This window comes from Peromyscus leucopus, chromosome 1 (genome assembly GCF_004664715.2).
Source record: "Peromyscus leucopus breed LL Stock chromosome 1, UCI_PerLeu_2.1, whole genome shotgun sequence".
Lineage (NCBI taxonomy): Eukaryota > Metazoa > Chordata > Mammalia > Rodentia > Cricetidae > Peromyscus > Peromyscus leucopus.
Genome location: NC_051063.1, coordinates 98946028 through 98965705, shown reverse-complemented (window position 1 = coordinate 98965705; position 19678 = coordinate 98946028). Strand labels below are relative to the sequence as shown.

The following is a 19678-nucleotide window of genomic DNA, read 5'->3' as shown; positions in this document are numbered from 1 at the left end:
AGGCAACTCATTAAAAAATTTAACTGAGGCTGGTTTATAGTTCAGAGGTTTAGTCCATTGTCACCATGGTGGCTCACAGTCAGACATGGTCCTGGAGAGGTAGATGAGGGTTCTACATCTGGATCAGTAGGCAGCAGGAAGAGAGAAAGCGACACTGGTCCTGGCTTGAGCATGTGAAACCTCAAAACCATATCCTCCAATAAGTCCATACCCACTCCAACTCAGCCTCACCTCCTAATAGTGCCATTCCCTATGGGCCATTTCATTCAAACCACCACAGTATGTATGAAGAAAATATACCAGAAGCACTTATGTCAACCCAAATCCTCATTTCTGCAACTGGTTATATGGCCTTAGCTGATATTTGTAACTACCTTCCTCTACTACTCATTCTATATTTCCTCCATTCTTGGCAAGCACCTTTGCTGGTCTTGGTTCTTTTTCTGGAGGAGTAGCCAATGCCTTCATTCCTGATGTGTCTGTGTCCTTTATCATGTTGCCTGGATTGGGCTGTTTTAGTTTCCAATTGACTTTAATTACAGGAAATTTCTGGACTCCAGACATAATATTCCATACCCTCATTGTAGGGAAGCAATCCAATTTCCCTATGGTAATTTAGACCAATTACCCTTCCCAACACTGTTGCTCTTCTTTAAGCTGTTGGTTTAGGAGTATTAGAAGCCCACAGTGACCAGGGTGAAGTCTGAGCTTCCAGTTCAATGAAATATTTGTTGTGGCTCCTGGCAGGAGCTCCCTTTAGAACCAAAACTTCTAGGCCCCAAAAACTTATGTCATGGGAACAGGAAGCAAAAATTTTCCTAATAGGTCACTAGGGGTGATAGTGAATGAAACTATTCCCCTGTCCACCTCCTGATTCCTGGACCTGGGGATGCTGGCTATGGGAGAAACTGTACCATACATTAAGCCCTGATTCAAAGCATATACTGCCTTCTGGGGAACCCTGATCCACCATTCAGCCTGCTGTCACCTAATTGGCATTGTAACTGTGTCTTCAACAGGCCATTCCATTTTTCTATCAGATCAGCTGCTTCAGGGTGGTGGGAAATATGGTAAGATGAGTGGATTCCATGACTGTGGGCCCACTGTCATACTTTTCTGGCTGTGAAGTAAATTCCTTGGTCAGAAGCAATACTTTGTGGAATACCATGATGGTGGGTAAGGTATTCTATAAGTCTACAGATGGTGATTCGGGCAGAATCATTATGTGCAGGAAAGACAAATCTATAACCAGAATAAGTATCAACTCCAGTGAGGAAAAGTGTTGTCTTTTCCATGAAGAAAGTGGTCCAATGTAGTCAGCCTGCCACCAGGTTGTTGGCTGTTCATCCATAGAAATGATGCAATAACTAGGGCTCCTTGTTTGTCTCTGGTGTTATCAGATCTGGCACTCAGCAGCAGTTGCATCCAGGTAAGCCTTGGTGAGTGACAATCCATGTTATTGAGCCCTTCTCTTCTGTCATGGCCACTTTGTTCATTGGCCCATTGGGAATGACAGGAATGGTTGGTGAAAGAGGCTGACTGTTCTCAGAATGGGTTGTCACATCTACTTGATTATTAAACTCCTCAGTTGCATCCACCTTTTGATGAACATTGACATGGAACATAAGTATCTTTACATCCTTTGCCCATTTGGATTAGATTTTTCCACATACTTCCCATGTCTTTCTCACCAATTTTCCAATCATGCTCTTTTCAAGTCCCTGACCATTCAGCAAACCCATTAGTTACAGCCCATGAACCAGTGAACAACTGTAAATCTGGCCATTTCTCTTTCCAAACAAAATGTACTACTATGTGTACTGCCTGAAGTTCTGCCCTCTGTGAAGATTTCCTTTCTCCGGTGTTTTTCAGATTGTCTGAGAAAAGTATTATAATGCTGAAGATGTCCACTTCTAGGTGGTTTTCTTAGTTAAGGTTTCTATTGCTGAGATGAAACTCCATGATCAAAAAGGCAAGTTGGCGGGGAAAGGGTTTATTGGACTTACACTTTAGCATTACTATTCATCACTGAAGGAAGTCAGAACAGGAACTCAAACATGGCAGGATACCGGAGGCAAGAGCTAATGTAGAGGCCATGGAGGTCAGCTGATTATTGCCTTGCTTCCTATGGTTTGGTCAGCCCACCTTCTTATAGAACTGACACCCTTGGGATGGTACTACCTACCATGGGCTGGGCCCTCCCCCATTGATCGCTAAATGATAAAATGCCTTACAGCTGGATCTCAAGGAGGCATTTTTTCATTGGAGGCTCCTTCCCCTGATGACTCTAGCTTGTTGCAAGTTGACACAAAACCACCCAGCAGAGTGGTGTGTGCATAGTTTACAGAACTATCAGTAAATGAGGCCTTAGTCTTCTCTTCCTTGGTCAACTTATCATAGGGCACACCACATGATGCTATAGGTGTATGCTTGGCAGCAGGTGGTATTGTAATGAAAGTAGAAACCATAAACATTTGGGCAACTTCTTTATGCAATTTGTTTCTGCCTATAGAACATGCTTGTGTCAATTTATTTTATTTGGATTCTAACAAGATTTTATTTGCTATAGAACATTAAACACATCTCGAGTATTATATATTCTTTTTTAATTATTTTATTTTATTTTACAATACTATTCAGTTCTACATAACAGTCACAGATTCCCTTGTTCTCCCCCCTCCTGCCCCCTCCCCTTTCCCCAAGGCCACCCCATTCCCACCTCTTCCAGAGCAAGGCCTCCCCTGAGGACTGACATCGACCTGATAGACACAGTCCAGGCAGGTCCAGTCCCCTCCTCCCAGATTGAGCCAAGCGTCCCTGCATAAATCCCAGGTGTCAAAGAGCTAACACATTCAACGAGCCCAGGACCTGGTACCACTGCCTAGATGCCTCCCAAACAGATCAAGCCAATCAACTGTCTCACCTATTCAGAGGGCCTGATCCAGTTGGGGGCCCCTCAGCCTTTGGTTCATAGTTCATGTGTTTCCATTCGTTTGGCTATTTGTCCCTGTGCTTTATCCAACCTTGATTTCAACAATTCTTGCTCATATAAACCCTCCTCTTTCTCGCTCCTGGCGCTCCACCTGGGGCCTAGCCATGGATCTCTGCATCCAGATTCCTCAGTCCTTGGATGGAGTTTCTGGCACACCTATTAGGGTGTTTGGCCATCCCATCACCAGAGTAGATCAGTCCCGGCTGTCTCTCGACCATTGCCAGCAGTCTTTTGTGGGGGTATCTTTGTGGATTTCTGTGGGCCTCTTTAGCACTTTGTTTCTTCCTTTTCTCATGTGGTCTTCATTTACCATGGTCTCCTATTCCTTGTTCTCCCTCTCTGTTCTTGATCCAGCTGGGATCTCCCGCTCTCTTTCCCTTGACCCTCGCCCTTCATTGCTCCCACTCATGTCCAGGGTGTTTATGTAGATGTCAGCTATTTCTCCATCATTGGGCAATCCTCGTGTCTTTCTTGGGGTCCTGTTTTCCAGGTAGCCTCACTGGTGATGTGAGTAGCAGTCCAGTCATCCTTGTTCCACATCTAGTATCCTCCTATGAGTGAGTACATACCATATTTGTTTTTCTGAGTCTGGGTTACCTCACTCAGGATGATTTTTTCTAGATCCATCCATTTGCCTGCAAACCTCATGATGTCATTGTTTTTCTCTGCTGAGTAGTATTCCATTGTGTATATGTGCCACAATTTATTTATCAATTCTTCAGTTGAAGGGCATCTAGGTTGTTTCCAGGTTTTGGCTATTACAAACAATGCTGATATGAACATAGCTGAGCAAGTGCTCTTGTGGTATGATTGAGCATTTCTTGGGTATATGCCCAAGAGTGGTATAGCTGGATCTTGGGGGAGATTGATTCCCAATTTTCTAAGAAAGAGGCATATTGATTTCCAAAGTGGTTGTACAAGCTTGCATTCCCACCAGCAGTGGAGGAGAGTTCCCCTAGTTCCACATCCTCTCCAGCATAAGGTGTCTTCAGTGTTTTTGATCCTAGTCATTCTGACAGGCATAAGGTGGTATCTCAGAGTTGTTTTGATTTGCATTTCCCTGATGATTAGGGATGTTGAGCAATTCCTTAAATGTCTTTCATCCATTTGAGTTTCCTCTGTTGAGAATTCTCTGTTTAGTTCTATAGCCTATTTCTTAATTGGACTGTTGGGCATTTTGATGTCTAATTTCTTGAGTTCCTTATATATTCTGGATATCAGTCCTCTGTCAGATGTGGGGTTGGTGAAGACCTTTTCCCATTCTTTAGGCTGTCGCTTTGCCTTGTTGACTGTATCCTTTGCTCTACAAAAGCTTCTCAGTTTCAAGAGGTCCCATTGATTGATTGTTTCTCTCAGTGTCTGTGCTACTGGTGTTATATTTAAGAAGTGATCTCCTATGCCAATGTGTTCAAGACTACTTCCTACTTTCTCTTCTAGCACGTTCAGAGTAGCTAGATTTATGTTGAGGTCCTTGATCCACTTGGACTTAAGTTTTGTGCATGGTGACAGGTATGGATCTATTTGCAGCCTTCTACATGTTGATATCCAGTTATGCCAGCACCATTTGTTGAAGATGCTTTCTTTTTTCCATTGTACACTTTTGGCTTCTTTGTCAAAAATTATATGTTCATAGGTGTATGGGTTAATGTCAGGGTCTTCAATTCGATTCCATTGGTCCACATGTCGGTTTTTATGCCAGTACCAAGCTGTTCTTTATTACTGTAGCTCTATAGTAGAGCTTGAAGTCAGGGATTGTGTTGCCTCCAGAGGTTGTTTTATTGTACATGATTCTTTTGTGTATCCTGGGTTTTTTGTTTTTCCATATGAAGTTGAGTATTATTATTTCCAGGTCTGTGAAGAATTTTGTTGGTATTTTGATGGGGATTGCATTGAATCTGTAGATTGCTTTTGGTAAAATTGCCATTTTTACTATGTTGGTCCTGCCTATCCATGAGCATGGGAGATCTTTCCATTTTCTGATATCTTCTTCAATTTCTTTTTTCAGGGACTGAAAATTCTTGTCATATAGGTCCTTCACTTGCTTGGTTAGTGTGACCCCAAGGTATTTTATGTCATTTGTGGCTATTGTAAAGGGTGATGTATCCCTGATTTCCTTCTCAGCCTCTTTGTCCATTGTATATAGGAGGGCTACTGATTTTTTTGAGTTGATCTTGTATCCTGCTATGTTGCTTTATCAGTTCCTGGTTGGAATCTTTGGGGTCACTCAAGTATACTATCATGTCATCTGCAAATAGGGAAAGCTTGACTTCTTCCTTTTCAATTTGTATCCCCTTAATCTCCTTATGTTGTCTTATTGCTCTGGCTAGAACTTCAAGTACTATATTGAATAAGTATGGGGAGAGTGGACAGCCTTGCCTCGTTCCTGATTTTAGTGGAATTGCTTTGAGTTTCTCTCCATTTAATTTGATGTTGGCTGTTGGCTTGCTGTAAAATGCCTTTATTATGTTTAGGTATGTTCCCTGTATTCCTGATTGCTCCAAGACTTTTAACATGAAGGGGTGTTGGATTTTTTCAAATGCCTTTTCTGCATCTAGTGATGTGATCATGTGGTTTTTTACTTTGTGTTTGTTTATATGGTGTATTACATTGACGGACTTTTGTATGTTGAACCACCCTTGCATTCCTGGGATGAAGCCTACTTGATCATGGTGGATAATTGTTCTGATGTGTTCTTGGAGTCTGCTTGCCAGTATTTTATTGAGTATTTTTGCATCAATGTTCATGAGGGAGATCGTTCTGTAGTTCTCCTTCTTTGTTGTATCCTTGTTTGGTTTAGGAATCAGGGTAATTGTAGCCTCATAGAAGGAGTTTGGTAATGTTCCTTCTGTTTCTATTATGTGGAACAATTTAGAGAGTATTGGTATTAACTCTTCTTTGAAGATCTGGTAGAATTCTGCGCTGAAACCATCTGGTCCTGGGCTTTTTTTGGTTGGGAGACTTTTAATGACTGTTTCTATTTCCTTAGGGGTTATTGGACTATTTAAATAGTTTATCTGGTCTTGATTTAACTTAGGTATGTGGTACCTATCCAGAAAATTGTCCATTTCTTTTAGGTTTTCCAGTTTTGTGGAGTAGAGGTTTTTGAAATATGACCTGATAATTCTCTGGATTTCCTTAATGTCTGTTGTTATGTCCCCCTTTTCATTTCTGATTTTGTTGATTTGGATTCTCTCTCTCTATCTTTTGGTTAGTTTGGATAAGGGCTTGTCTATCTTGTTGATTTTCTCAAAGAACCAACTCTTTGTTTCATTAATTTTTTTGTACTATTCTCTTAGTTTCTATTTTATTAATTTCACCTCTCACTTTGATAATTTCCTGGCGTCTATTCTTCCTGGGAGACTTTGCTTCTTCCTGTTCTAGAGCTTTCAGGTGTGCTGTTAATTCACTAGTGTGAGATTTCTCCAACTTCTTTATGTGGGCATTTAGTGCTATGAATTTCCCTCTTAGCACTGCTTTCATAGTGTCCCATAAGTTTGGGTATGTGGTGTCTTCATTGTCGTTGTCCTCTAGAAAGTCTTTAATTTCTTTCTTTATTTCTTCCTTAACCCATTGGTGATTCAGTTGAGCATTATTCAGTTTCCATGAGATTGTAGGTTTTCTGTAGTTTTTTTTTCCATCACAGGCAATTTATTTTGTTCTATTCATTCACAGTTAATACAGAAAATACTTGGAAACATTTCCATATAATGTTTGACACAGAAATCATCAAATAGAAGTATACAATGTTGACAGCAGACAGTACATTTATAATTTATAACCTCAAATGTATTTATAAATTAGAAATGGAAAGATCTACAAATGAAATTATGAAGGTTCACCAAAGTCATTTAATCTTTCAGTTTCTCATTCATTTTTATGTCTTAATAATATTCTATTGTATGAATAAGCCACATTTTATTTCTCTCCAGTATTTGATAGCTATTTGAGTTGTTTTAACTTTTTTACTATTAGCAACACACTGCTGTAAACCTTCATGTACATGTTTCATAGGTGCACATTTTCAGTAGTTTGAGGATATATTCCTAAGGGTAGAATTGTTGAGTAACAGAGTAACAATGTTTTGCATTTTGACCAACCACCAAACTGTTTTGCCAAAGTGGCACACCATTTTACAATCTCACCAAATCCTTGTTTTTAAGGCTCTGATTTTTGTACAAAAGCATTCAATCATTCTGTCAGACCAAACCAGGAAAAGTAAGCTATAGTTCAGAGCTGTTCTATTCCATTTACTATGCAAAGCCATTCTTGGTGTTTGCAACTCTTAGCCCTTTTGAGTATTCTTACAGTGTTCACTTTTTCCTCCACCACTTTTTTTTCTTCCTTTTTTTCTGGTTTATTTCTATCTATTACAAATGTATAAAAAATCCTCCATCAACGCTGCTGATAGCAGCAGAACCTTGAGAAATATACCTTTGGTTTGCCTCAGAAAAGGAACACATATTGCACTGTAAAGTTTATAAAATTGGCGCAAAATATTGTGATAATGTTACAATATCAGTTTTAAGAGTTCAGTGACTAATGGGGAGCCGATGGGATACATGCAGAACTGTGAAAACGATCTCACTTAGCCAGCTGTACTCTCGTAGACTGTAAATCTACATTCAGATCATTTCTGAACTAAGACTATCATCTCAGTTTATCTGTTGAGGTCAACCAGAAAACCCTAGAATATACCTTGATTTTTGCAAAAAACAAAATAGGGGGAGGGGTTTCTTCAGCATTTCAGTCCACGAGTAACAGTATCCTAACAGGCAAAGTGTTCTCTCACTGTCAACATAGAATGAACTGCTGCTGGAGGTCAACTTGGGCTTTAATTTGCATTAGCACTTACATGCATAGTAGTCCAAGTTGTTGACCTCATGACTTTAAAAAGTAACTCTAAAAAAGTAAAATGGCCCTTCTTGGAAGACTAAAGAAAGACATCCAGCCACAGTTGTAAAAAGTCTCATCAAAACAATATACCCTTTTATAAATTACGCCTCAATTTAAAAAAAAAAGTAGCCCCAAATAAGAAGCAGCTCTGAAAAAGAAAATATAACTTAAGATATTTGAAAAAAACAAGGTGAATACAGGTTCAAAAATAATTAAGATACATTTTCCTAAGGCTACCTAGAATTAGGCTTTAAAGAATTCTACCATTTCAAAAGCCGGGCGGTGGTGGCGCACGCCTTTAATCCCAGCACTCGGGAGGCAGAGCCAGGCGGATCTCTGTGAGTTCAAGGCCAGCCTGGGCTACCAAGTGAGTCCCAGGAAAGGCGCAAAGCTACACAGAGAAACCCTGTCTCGAAAAACCAAAAAAAAAAAAAAAAAAAAAAACAAAAAACAAAGAATTCTACCATTTCAAGTTTACCACGAGTTACTAGATACCTATTTACAAACAAGATGTTCACTTTTTTTGTTCCTTTATCAAGAGAAAAATCTACCTTCAGACTATGAGGGTGGTGATGGGGAGGGACTAGAAAACAAGATTCAAACAATCCCATGCAAATATCACATTTTTCAAATGGAAGAACTCCAAACTGCACTAGAAGTTCCAATCACTAAGACACTTTGCATTGAAATGATTTAAGTACAACTACATGGCACCAAGGTTTAGGCCTAATATAGGCCTGACAGCCAAGTCCTTGTTTTCTAGAAGAAAGGCCTCAAAAGTCCCACTCAATTCCACATAACAATACTTCAAAGATCAATTAGGTTTTCATTTCCTTAATATTTTTGTTTTTGACTTCTAATCTTAAAGACTAGATTAAAACTTAGCTCATTTCCCAGAAGGCATTGCTTCCCTTTGCTCTATGAAAGAGTCCACCAAGACCTCTTCCTCAAAACCATCTAGCCCCCAGCCTCCAGCCTGTGCTTGTGATGCATCTTTCTCAACATCCTGAAAAGGTAATGTAGGTAAAATATACTCATAAACATTAAAACTAGTTGTTAGAAAGACGTAACTAGCTTTATAATTTAAGTTTTAAAACATAAATACTTGCAGCTTGATCTGCACTGACAATGATTGTCAGAACCTAGAATTCAACATTTACAAATTCTCATTCACACACACAAAACACTATTATCACACAACTTGTGTCTTGAGAGAATCTTCTGCTTTTTAAATCTTTGGCCTCCCAGTCAATCCCAATTTCAACCAACTTTAACTAAAACTTCACTCAGAATTTCACCAAGCTTTTCACCCACACATTAATGCTTGTCGTATCTTTCATCAACTGTCAAAATCTGAAGCCTGCTCAGAGATCGCCAGGTAAAAGAAAATAAATGAAATACACAGAGGTTATTTCAAAACAGAACATGACCGTCATCAAAAAAAAAAAAAAAAAAAAAAGTCACAATTCCCGATTGGGATCATCCTTTGTTTACTACTAGTAAGAAAAATTCCACGTTGGACTATTTCACACTCCGGCATTAGCCAAAGGACACGAGAGCTGGTTCTGGAGCATGCAGTTTCTCACACAGGTGTCCCCAGAGGAATACAAGGGACAAAGTCATGTGAGGCCTCTCCCATACAGAGGATGTCTCACAGGGGCAGCGAGGACACCCACTAGTTTGTGGAGATCCCTGAGAAAGTATGATTCTTAAAATCTGGACTGTACATAATTCACATCAGCCCTGTTCAGGTACTCACTGGAAGAAAGATGCAGCTGTTTGCCAGAACTCAGCACTCCACTCTAGATCAGCCATGTGGCCATGATGGTTTTCTCACAAGTGATATTCTCTAGTTTAAAGGATAATTATGTTGGGCTACAGATGTGCTATTTCCAAGGATGACTTGGAGTTTATCACTCATCACTTGATTTGAGTAACCATCCCAACATCAACCATCTATTGAAAAAAGAAACTCTTCAAAGAATGACTTCTCTCTCTGTAAGAAATAAGCTAGAAACAGCAAAGTAAAAAAACTCTAATGGCTGATAGTGAGATTAAATTGTGTTCAATATGGGATCTAGTGGCTTACTGCAAAAACCAGACCCGGAGAGCTGTAGAATTACACATATGCTCACCATCAAAATAACTTACATGAAACTGCTTCTGGCATAGATCAAGAGGTTAAGATTAAAAAAATAAAAACAATGGTTTGAACCTGCATGTTCCATTGCTCATAAACTTGCACACACTATTGTTCTGCAAAAAAGACAAATGCAGCAAAGAAAAATGGCCCTTTTGCAAACAAGCCTAAAAGTAACCCCCAAAAAGAAAAAAAATAACATGCATATATGTATAAAGTGTTACTATTAAACACAATGCTATCTCTAGGGGGGGGGAATTAACTGCATAGATTAAAAAAGAAAAACAAAAAACCATATGCAACATCTTAAGCCAGTAAAGCACCAAAATAAAAAAAAAATTTAAAAACCCACCAAAAATCACTTTTCATAATGATTAACATAGAAGCACAAAATATCGACCATAAGTCAGGAAGCAATTACCTGGACAGATACAATGTCCACTGTTGAAAGAATTTTTCTTCAATTTAAATGTCTTTTCTCATCTCTAAAGAAACCTTAAAGTGCTAACTTTACTTATATAAAGCAGGCAAATTCTTCAAGTAATTTGCTACGCCAATTTTTATCAGCCTAACAAGGAACTAAAAATAGTAAGTGAAGTGAAAAGGGCAGAACACCTGACCGGTTCCACACAGGTAGACACCCCGGAGAACGTCACCTACCATCCCGCCTTTCTTCACTGCACTGCACAAGCTAACAGATTAAGTATCTGTTTTCTTACATTAACTCCCTAGGATTTGCTAAGGTTTTTCCAAGTCACTAGGTAACACATACACTCCTAAGGAAATAATGTCACTTAAAAATCAGCACTGGACACTAATTAAAGCGAGCTTGTGTATGTCTACTGCCTTAAACTAAAAGTGAGGCATTGCTTACAAACTGTGACGAGCTGCCCTCCACTGGCCAGCTCACTACTTCTGCCCCTCAGCTGCTTTTTCAAGGAAGTATACATTAACCAGATGGCGATTGAGGTGCTTGCTGTAATCCTTTTCCTTTCTGAAAGACCGATCACAGAAAAAACAAACAAACTCTCCCTCGGTTATTTTAACTGCCAACCCCTCCTTCCCACTTTTTGAATTTGCTTCTTGTGGCACTGGCCGAGCCCCATGCAGCCCAGAATCATCACTTCCCTCAGACATATTATCACTCAGGTCACTTCCATCATGGCTGTGGATGCCTTTGTCTTCATCAATGTCCGGTGACTCGTTTTCAGCCAAAGTGATAGGAGGCGAGACCGTTACGGTTGGTGATGGGACAGGAGGCAATGGTGACGCCGGTTCGGGTGCTGAGGCTTTCACAGGGACACTGTCTGGGTTCTGCTCAGTGTCCACTTCCATTTCACAAAGCCCAGCTGAACTATTCTGACACTTAGCATGTAACGTTTCACCACCTGACCCATTTGAGTTTTGTTCCGAGGATAAGACACTGGTAGATTCCTTGGGAGCAGCAAGCGTAGCTAGATTCTTGCCAGCTTCCTCTGTTCCCACTTTCTTGAGAGGGGCCATTTTATTTCCTTCCCCATCAGAGCCAATTTCTTGGTCCTTAGGTGTCTCGTCTCTTCTTGAGTTTCCCTTTGGAAGATCCTGTGCGTGCCTGCTTCCCTTCAGAAGCTGGTTATCTCTAACAGTCACCAAGCCAACTTCAATAAGGACTTGCTCCTGCCGCACCACCTCACTCCGCATGCCTGACTTCTTCTTGGTACTCTCTTTTTGGGAAGAAGACCTTTTGGTGACTGGTTTCACTTGAAGAGGTGGCTCCATGACAGCAGGAGGCTCCTTCTGAACAGATCCCATGTGAGGAGGCCCTGTCTGAGCAACCTCCACCTGAGCATGGTCCAAAGGACAAAGCAGCTTCTTCTGACAATGTCCCCGCTGCGACTCCATGGGAGGAGGTGGCTCTATCTGATCAGGCTCCATGGGAGGAGGTGGCTCCCTCTGAGCAGGCTCCATGGGAGGAGGAGGCTCCCTCTGAGCAGGCTCCATGGGAGGAGGAGGCTCCCTCTGAGCAGGCTCCATGGGAGGAGTCTGTTCCATCTGAGTAAGCTCCATGGGAAGAGGCTGCTCCATCCCTGGAGGCTCCGTGGGAGGAGGCGGCTCCCTCTGAGGAAGCTCCAGGGGAGAAGGCAGCTCCCTCTGAGCAGGCCCAGTCTGAGCAATATCCATGGGAGAAGGAAGTCCGGGTTGAGTAGAGCCTGTAGGGGTGACCACCACCTGAGTGAGCGCAGGACCGGAAGAGACCTCCTCCTGAGCCAGCTCCATGGAAGGAGGCTCTGCCAGAGCCATCTCCTTCTGCGTCTCCTGAGCAGGTCTGCTGCCCTTCTCACTTGATTTACCATTTTGGGGCTTCTTCTTTGCACCTTTTTTAATGGAAGTATTTTGCTTTTTATTGTCCCCCTTAGTCTCCTCCATCTTGCTGTCATCCTTTGGCACCTCGGTACTATTTTTGGATTTGCTTTCCATCTTTTTTTTTTCTTTTTTGTCACTGGTTCCTCGTTCACAGGCTCATCTGACGGATGGGCTTCAGCATCCACCTTTCTTTTGTTCTTCTTGGCTTTACTGACTTTTTCTTTATTATTTCCTGTATGTACATCTATGTGTTTCGTCTCTGCTGCCTTAGTCTCCGTCGCGGATTTCCGAGTTCTGGTAGTTACCTGGACCACTGAGGCATTGCCACAAGACTTCTTCTCTTTTGAAACATCCTTTTTCTCTAGATAATAGGATAGCTACACCAGCTTGTTTTTAGGTCCATTTGCTTGGAAAGCCTTTTCCCAGCCCTTTACTCAGAGGTAGTGTCTGTCTTTGAAGTTAAGGTGTGTTTCTTGTATGCAGCAGATGGATGGGTTTTGTTTTCTTATCCATTCTGTTAGCCTATGTCTTTTTATAGGTGAGTTGAGACTATTGATATTGATGGATATTAATGAGCAGTGATTGTTAATTCCTGTTATTTTTTGTGGTTGTGTTGTGTTGTCCTTCTGTGGTGTATGTTGGTGTGGGATAATCTATTGCTTGATTTTTCATGGATGTGTTTAGCTTCTTTGGGATGAATTTTCCCTTCTAGTGCTTTCTGTAGGGCTGGGTTTGTGGACAGGTATTGATTAAATCTGGTTTTATCCTGGAATATTTTGTTTACTCTGCCTATGGTGATTGAGAGTTTTGCTGGGTATAATAGTCTGGGTTGGCATCCGTGGTCTCTTAGTGTCTGCATGAGATTTGTCCATGATCTTCTAGTTTTCATAGTCTCTATTGAGTAGTCTGGTGTTATTCTGATGGGTTTGCCTTTATATATTACTTGGTCTTTTTCCTTTGCGGCTCTTAATATTTTTTCTTTGTTCTGTGTGTTTAGTGTTTTGATTATTATGTGGCGAGGGGACTTTTTTTTGGATGCAGCCTATTCGGTGTTCTGTAAGCTTCTTGTATCTTCATAGGTATTTCTTTCTTTAGGTTAGGAAAGTTTTCTTCTATGATTTTGTTGAATATATTTTCTGTGCCTTTGAGTTGATATTCTTCTCCTTCTTCTATCCCTATTATTCTTAGGTTTGGTTTTTTCATGGTGTCCCAAATTTCCTGGACGTTTTGTGTTACGACTTTTTTGTCTTTAGTGTTTTCTTTGACTGACGAATCTATTTTCTCTATCATGTCTTCAGTGTCAGAGATTCTCTGTTCCATCTCTTGCAATCGGTTGGTTATGCTTGTTTCTGTAGTTCCTGTTCGTTTAGTCAGGATTTCTATTTCTATCATTCCCTCAGCATGTGTTTTCTTTATTGTCTCAAATTCATTTTTCAGATCTTGGAATGTTTCTTTCATCTGTTTAATTGCTTTTTCTTGGCTTGATTTGATTCCTTCCCATTTTTTGTTCATTTTTTCTTCCATTTCTTTAAGGGAGTTTTTTATTTCCTCTTTAATGGAGTTTTTCATTTCCTCTTTAAGGGAAGTTTTTATTTCCTCTTTAAGAAGGTTTTTCATTTCCTCTTTAAGGAAAGTTTTTATTTCCTCTTTGAGGGAATGTTTTATTTCTTCTTTAAGGGCCTCTATCATCTTCTTAAAGTCATTTTTAGGGTTGATTTCTTCTGTTTCTTCTGTCGTGGTATGTTTAGGTCTTGCAGGTGTAGAATCACTAGGTTCTGATGTGGCCATATAGGTCTTTATGTTGTTGCCTGTATTTTTGCACTGGCGTCTACTTATCTTTTCTTCTGTGCGGTGCAGGTGGTGTCTGTGTCTGAGAGTGCTTCTCTTGTTCTAATTTTTAGTCTTGGTTTAGTAGGGGTTCTTGGTTAAATTGGTGCTATTGGGCTGTTTCTTCAGGGACAGCTGATTTCAGTCGGTGAACTATATACTTATGATTCTGGTGATCTGGTTTAGTGGCTGGGTAGCGCCTTCTTCTGTGTTCCCAGGTCACGTTTTTGTTCATTTGTCAACTCCTCAGCTGATCTTGTTTCTTCAGACTTCAAACTGTAGGCATCTGAATCCTCTCCCAGATGGGCTTCAGCTGAGCAGGGCAGTCCCACCAACAACTCCAAGCCGTTGGGCCCCACAGGATCAGCAGCTGGGCCCTGGGCCGTCCCTAGAGGGAGCGCCCAGACTCGCCCCCAGACTCGCCCCGGGCCCGACCCACGGAGACAGCCCCCCCCCAGGTGCCAGGGCCAGGGGCGCCCCCCCTCCAAGCCGAGTCCGCCCGTCTCCGCCCCTGGGCCCGTCCACCCCCTGTGGCCCGCCGCAACAGGCCCACCTGCGTCCACCCTCTCAGCCGCCGGGCCTGCATGCCCCTGCCAGCGCCTGCATGTCCCTGTCAGCCGCCGCCGGGTCCGTCCGCCCCCGCGGGCCGCCACCGGGCCTGCATGTCTCCGCCGGCTGCCGCCGGGCCTGCATGTCCCCATCGGCCCCTGCCACCGGCCCGTCCACCTCCGCGGGTCGCCGCCGGGCCCGTCCACCTCTGTGGACCGCCGCCAGGCCTGTATCGTTTTTGTTGTTTTTGAAATCTAACTATAACCATGGTGGTCTGATAGAACACAGGAGGTTATTCCAATTGTTTTGTATCTGTTGAGATTTGCTTTGTGGCCAAGTATGTGGTCGATTTTAGAGAAAGTTCCATGGGGTGCTGAGAAGAAGGTATATTCTTTTTTGTTAGGATGGAATGTTCTGTAGTTATCTATTAGGTCCAATTGGGTCATGACATCAGTTAAGTCTTTTATTTCTCTGTTAAGTTTCGATTTGGGAAATCTGTCCAGTGGTGAAAGTGGGGTGTTGAGATCTCCCACTATTAATGTGTGGGGTTTTATATGTGGTTTAAGCTTTAGTAATGTTTCTTTTACATATGTGGGTGCCGTTTTGTTTGGGGCATAAATGTTCAGAATTGAAACTTCATCTTGGTGGATCTTTCCTGTGATGAGTGTGTAATGCCCTTCTTGATCTCTTTTGATTGATTTTAGTTTGAAGTCTATTTTGTTGGATATCAGGATGTCTACACCCACTTGTTTCTTAAGACCATTTGATTGGAAAGTCTTTTCCCAGCCTTTTATTCTTAGGTAGTGTCTGTCTTTGAATTTGAGCTGTTTTTCTTGTATGCAGCAGAAAGATGGGTCCTGCTTTCATATCCATTCTGTAAGCCTATGTCTTTTTATAGGTGAATTAAGTCCGTTGATATTAAGGGATATTAATGACCAGTGATTGTTCATCCCTGTTATTTTTGGTGGTAGTGTGTGTGTACTTCTCTTCTTTGGGGTTTACTGTTGTGGCTTTATCTATTGACTGTGTTTTTGAGTGTGTATCTGACTTCTTTCCGTTGGAATTTTCCTTCTAGTGCTTTCTGTAGGGCTGGGTTTGTGGATAAGTATTGTTTAAATCTGGATTTGTCTTGGAATGCCTTGTTCATTCTGTCTATGATATTTGAAAGTTTTGCTGGGTATATTAGTCTGGGCTGACATCCGTGGTCTCTTAGTGTCTGCATTACATCTGTCCAGGTCCTTCTGGCTTTCAAAGTCTCCATTGAGAAATCGGGTGTTATTCTGTTGGGTTTACCTTTATAGGTCACTTGGCCTTTTTCCTTTGCTGCTCTTAATGTTCTTTCTTTATTCTGTACATTTAGTTGTTTAATTATTATGTGTTGAGGGGACTTTTTTTGGGGGTCTAGTCTGTTTGGTGTTCTATAGGCTTCTTGTATCTTCATAGGCATTTCCTTCTTTAAGTTTGGAAAGTTTTCTTCTATGATTTTGTTGAATATATTTTCTGTGCCTTTGAGTTGGTATTCTTCACCTTCTTCTATCCCTATAATTCGTAGGTTTGGTCTTTTCTTGGTGTCCCAAATTTCTTGGACATTTTGGTTCATGACTTTGTTGGCTTTAGTGTTTTCTTTGACTGATGAAACTATTTCTTCTACTGTATCTTCAATGCCAGAGATCCTCTTTTCCATCTCTTGCATTCTTTTGGTTATACTTGCATCTGAAGTTCCTGATGTTTTACTCAGATTTTCTATTTCCAACATTCCCTCTGTTTGTGTCTTCTTCATTTTTTCTATTTCCCTTTTCAGGTCTTGGACTGTTTCCTTTATTTGTTTCATTGCTTTTTCATGATTTTCTTTCAGTACTTTATTGTTTTCTTCCAGTACTTTATTGTTTTCTTCCAGGACTTTGTTGTTTTTTTTCTAATTTGTTTGCCCTTTCCTCTAGTTGTTTACAGCGTTCTTCCCATTTTTTTGTCCTTTCCTCTACACAAGCCTCTACCTTCTTCATGATGTTATTCATAAGGCTGTTTTCTTCTGCTTCTTCCAATTTTTGATGTTCAGGTCTAGATGTTGGAGGAGGGTTAAGTTCTGGTGATGCTGTATTGCTCTTCATTTTTGTTGTATGTACTTCTGCCTTGACATCTGCCCATCTCCTTGTGGTTCGTTCTTAGTCTTATCAGCGTACTTGGTTCAGACAGAGCTGACAGATTCAGGAAATCTCTCTCTCTTGTCCAGATGGGAGCTCTCTTGTCCAAACGGGAACTCCGGGGCAGGATGGAAGCTCTTACCTGGACGGGAAGTCTGGGGCAGGATGGGAGCTTTTGTCCAGACAGAAAGTTTGGGGTAGGATGCGCGCTCTTGTCCAGAAGGGAAGTCCAGGTGAGGATGTGAGCTCTTGTCCAGAAGGGAAGTCCAGGGCAGGATGGGAGCTGGGGGCCAGTCTCTAAGTCCCAGAAAGTGGCTGGGGTCTCGGGCGAATGGCCGTGGGGGCAGGGCATGGAGATTGCAGGGGCTGCCGGGGGGCTTGGAGAAGGGGATCCTTCCTGATGGAGCTAGAAGGGGACCTGCTCGGTGGCTAGAACCAGGGGCCAAGTTGGGCAGGTCTTCCCTGGAGTGGCTGGTGCCCAGGGATGTGGTCTGGGCTGGGCCCAGATACTCACCTCTGGTCCAGAAGGGAAGTCGGGGGCAAGATGGGAGCTGGGGGCTGGTCTCTAAATCTCAGGAAGTGGCTGGGGTCTCGGGCAGATGGGCGTGGGGGCAGGGTGTGGAGATTGCAGGGGCTGTCGGGGGGCTTGGAGAAGGGGATCCTTCCCAGTGGGGCTAGAAGGGGACCTGCCTGGTGTCCAGAACCTGGGGCCAAGTTGGGCAGGTCTTCCCCGGAATGGCTGGTGCCCAGGGATGGGGTCCGGGCTGGGCCTGGATACTCACCTCTGGTCCAGAAGGGAAGAAGGCTTGGGTCAATTTATGTATATACCACCTTCATCTGATAATGGGTTGCTTCTTTGTATATCCTACTTTATGATTTTGTGGGTCAGACAATGCATAGCTCATGATGGACAGGTCAGATCACATAGTAACTTGGTGGCCCATTGCACAATGTTCAGTTTCTGCTAAGGCCCAATAGCAGGCCAAGAGTTAGTTGTCTTTCAAAGGAAGAATAGTTGTCTGCCTTGCTCCAAAATCCCAATGGTCTCTTCTGTGATTCACTTATAGGGGCCTACCACAGGCTCCAAACAGTATCCCTATCTGTCACTGACACGTCAAGTGCCAACGGTTCTGCTGGATCATATGGTAAAAGTGGTAAAGCAGCCTGCACAGTGGCCTGGACCTGTTGTACAACATTCTCTTGTCCCAGGTCCCCCACACAGCTAGCAGTTCTCTGAGTCAATTGGTATATGGGCCAGAATGATACACCCAAGTGAGGAATGTGCTGTCTCCAGAATCCAAATAGGCTCACTAAAGACAACTAACTCTTGGCCTGCTTATGCTTCTTTCTTTTTGGTGGGAGAGGCCAGGTGCAATAACTTATCCTTCACCTAGAAGGACTATCTCTACATGCCCTACACCACCACTGGACTCCTAAAAATTTCACTGAAGTAGAAGGTCCTTAAATTTTAGTTGGATTTGTTTTCCCATCCTCTGATAAATATGTGTATTACCAATGAATTCAGTGTGGTTGCTAACTCCTGCTCACTTGGTCCAATTAGCATAATATCCTCAATAGAGTGGAAAAGATAGATAATCAAGATCCCTTCTAACTAAGTTATGATGCAGGACTGAATAGATAATATATTCTTGAGATAAAACTGTAAAGGTATACTGCTGGCCTTGCCAACTGAAACCAAATTGCTTCTGGTGGTCCTTATGTACAAGTACCAAGAAAAAGGTATTTGCTAGATCATTAGCTGCATACCATATACCAGGAGATGTGAACTTGATCAAGTAAGAACACTACATCCAGAAAAACAGCCACAGTTGGAGCTACTACCTGATTCAGTGTATGATAGTCAACTGTCATTCTCTATGATCCCTCTCTCTTCTGCGCTGACCCGATAGGAGAGTCAGAACATGTAAGAGGCCTATAAGCCCTTGGAAAATCTGAGGTTGCATTTGGCCATACAAATGAGGCAGAAATGGGCATGAAAGCCCCTACTCCCAGAACAGAAAGTGGCTAGCAGAAAGCCTGAGCAGTGGTACTGGTGTCAGGGACTGGATCTGGGGAGAAGACACAGGCAGAGACAAAGGGGATCTATCTGGGAGGGGATCACTCTGAAAAGGCTCTTGCTTCAAGTACTCTCATCATTTATTCACTGACACAGTAAGGTTTGGGGGGAGTGAGCCCCAAGGGGCTCTCTTCTGGCCCCAAGTGCCTGTGTATGCAGGCACCTGATCTGGGGACAGTGCTAGGTGGGGAGTTTGATTAGGAAGGTACACCTGTCCAACAGTAGTGCAGGTGTGCTAATGTGAGTTCATGTTCCAATTCCTTTTAAACAACTTAAGGAGTTAAAATGCCACTTCTTTCGGCCCCAAACACCAATTTTATGCAAGCTTTGTTAGCCTTACCTCCCAGGAATTAGAAATGGATGAACAAAGCTTGACTATCAGGAGGCAGTTAAATGCTAATGCTGTTTGCCAAGCTGCTTTGAGACCCTTTAGAAACCAAGAGAAAGTGATTAGTATATTGGGAAGTTGCATTGGGTGTGGAAAAAGCTTAAGGGCAAATAAAGAACTTGTTTTGTGTTTGAGATGAAAGGGGGAAAACATTGGACTAATAAAAGTCTATCAATAACAAGGCATTGTTGAAAGAGCTCATGGCAATCTTAAGATGCAGTTTCAAAAGAAAAATCAAGAAGAGGGAATTGTACCCTCAGTCATCAAATGAAGCTTGATGGCTGACTGAGTGCTTGGTGCAGTGTGCAACAGAGGAGTGCCAGCTCTG

The 19678-nt window shown here is 42.2% G+C and overlaps 1 pseudogene; it reads right to left on the bottom strand.

Moving 5' to 3' along the window:
• Positions 1-786: 786 nt before the first annotated feature.
• Positions 787-18880, bottom strand: LOC114683823 (annotated as a pseudogene).
• Between the last annotated feature and the right edge of the window lie 798 nt (positions 18881-19678).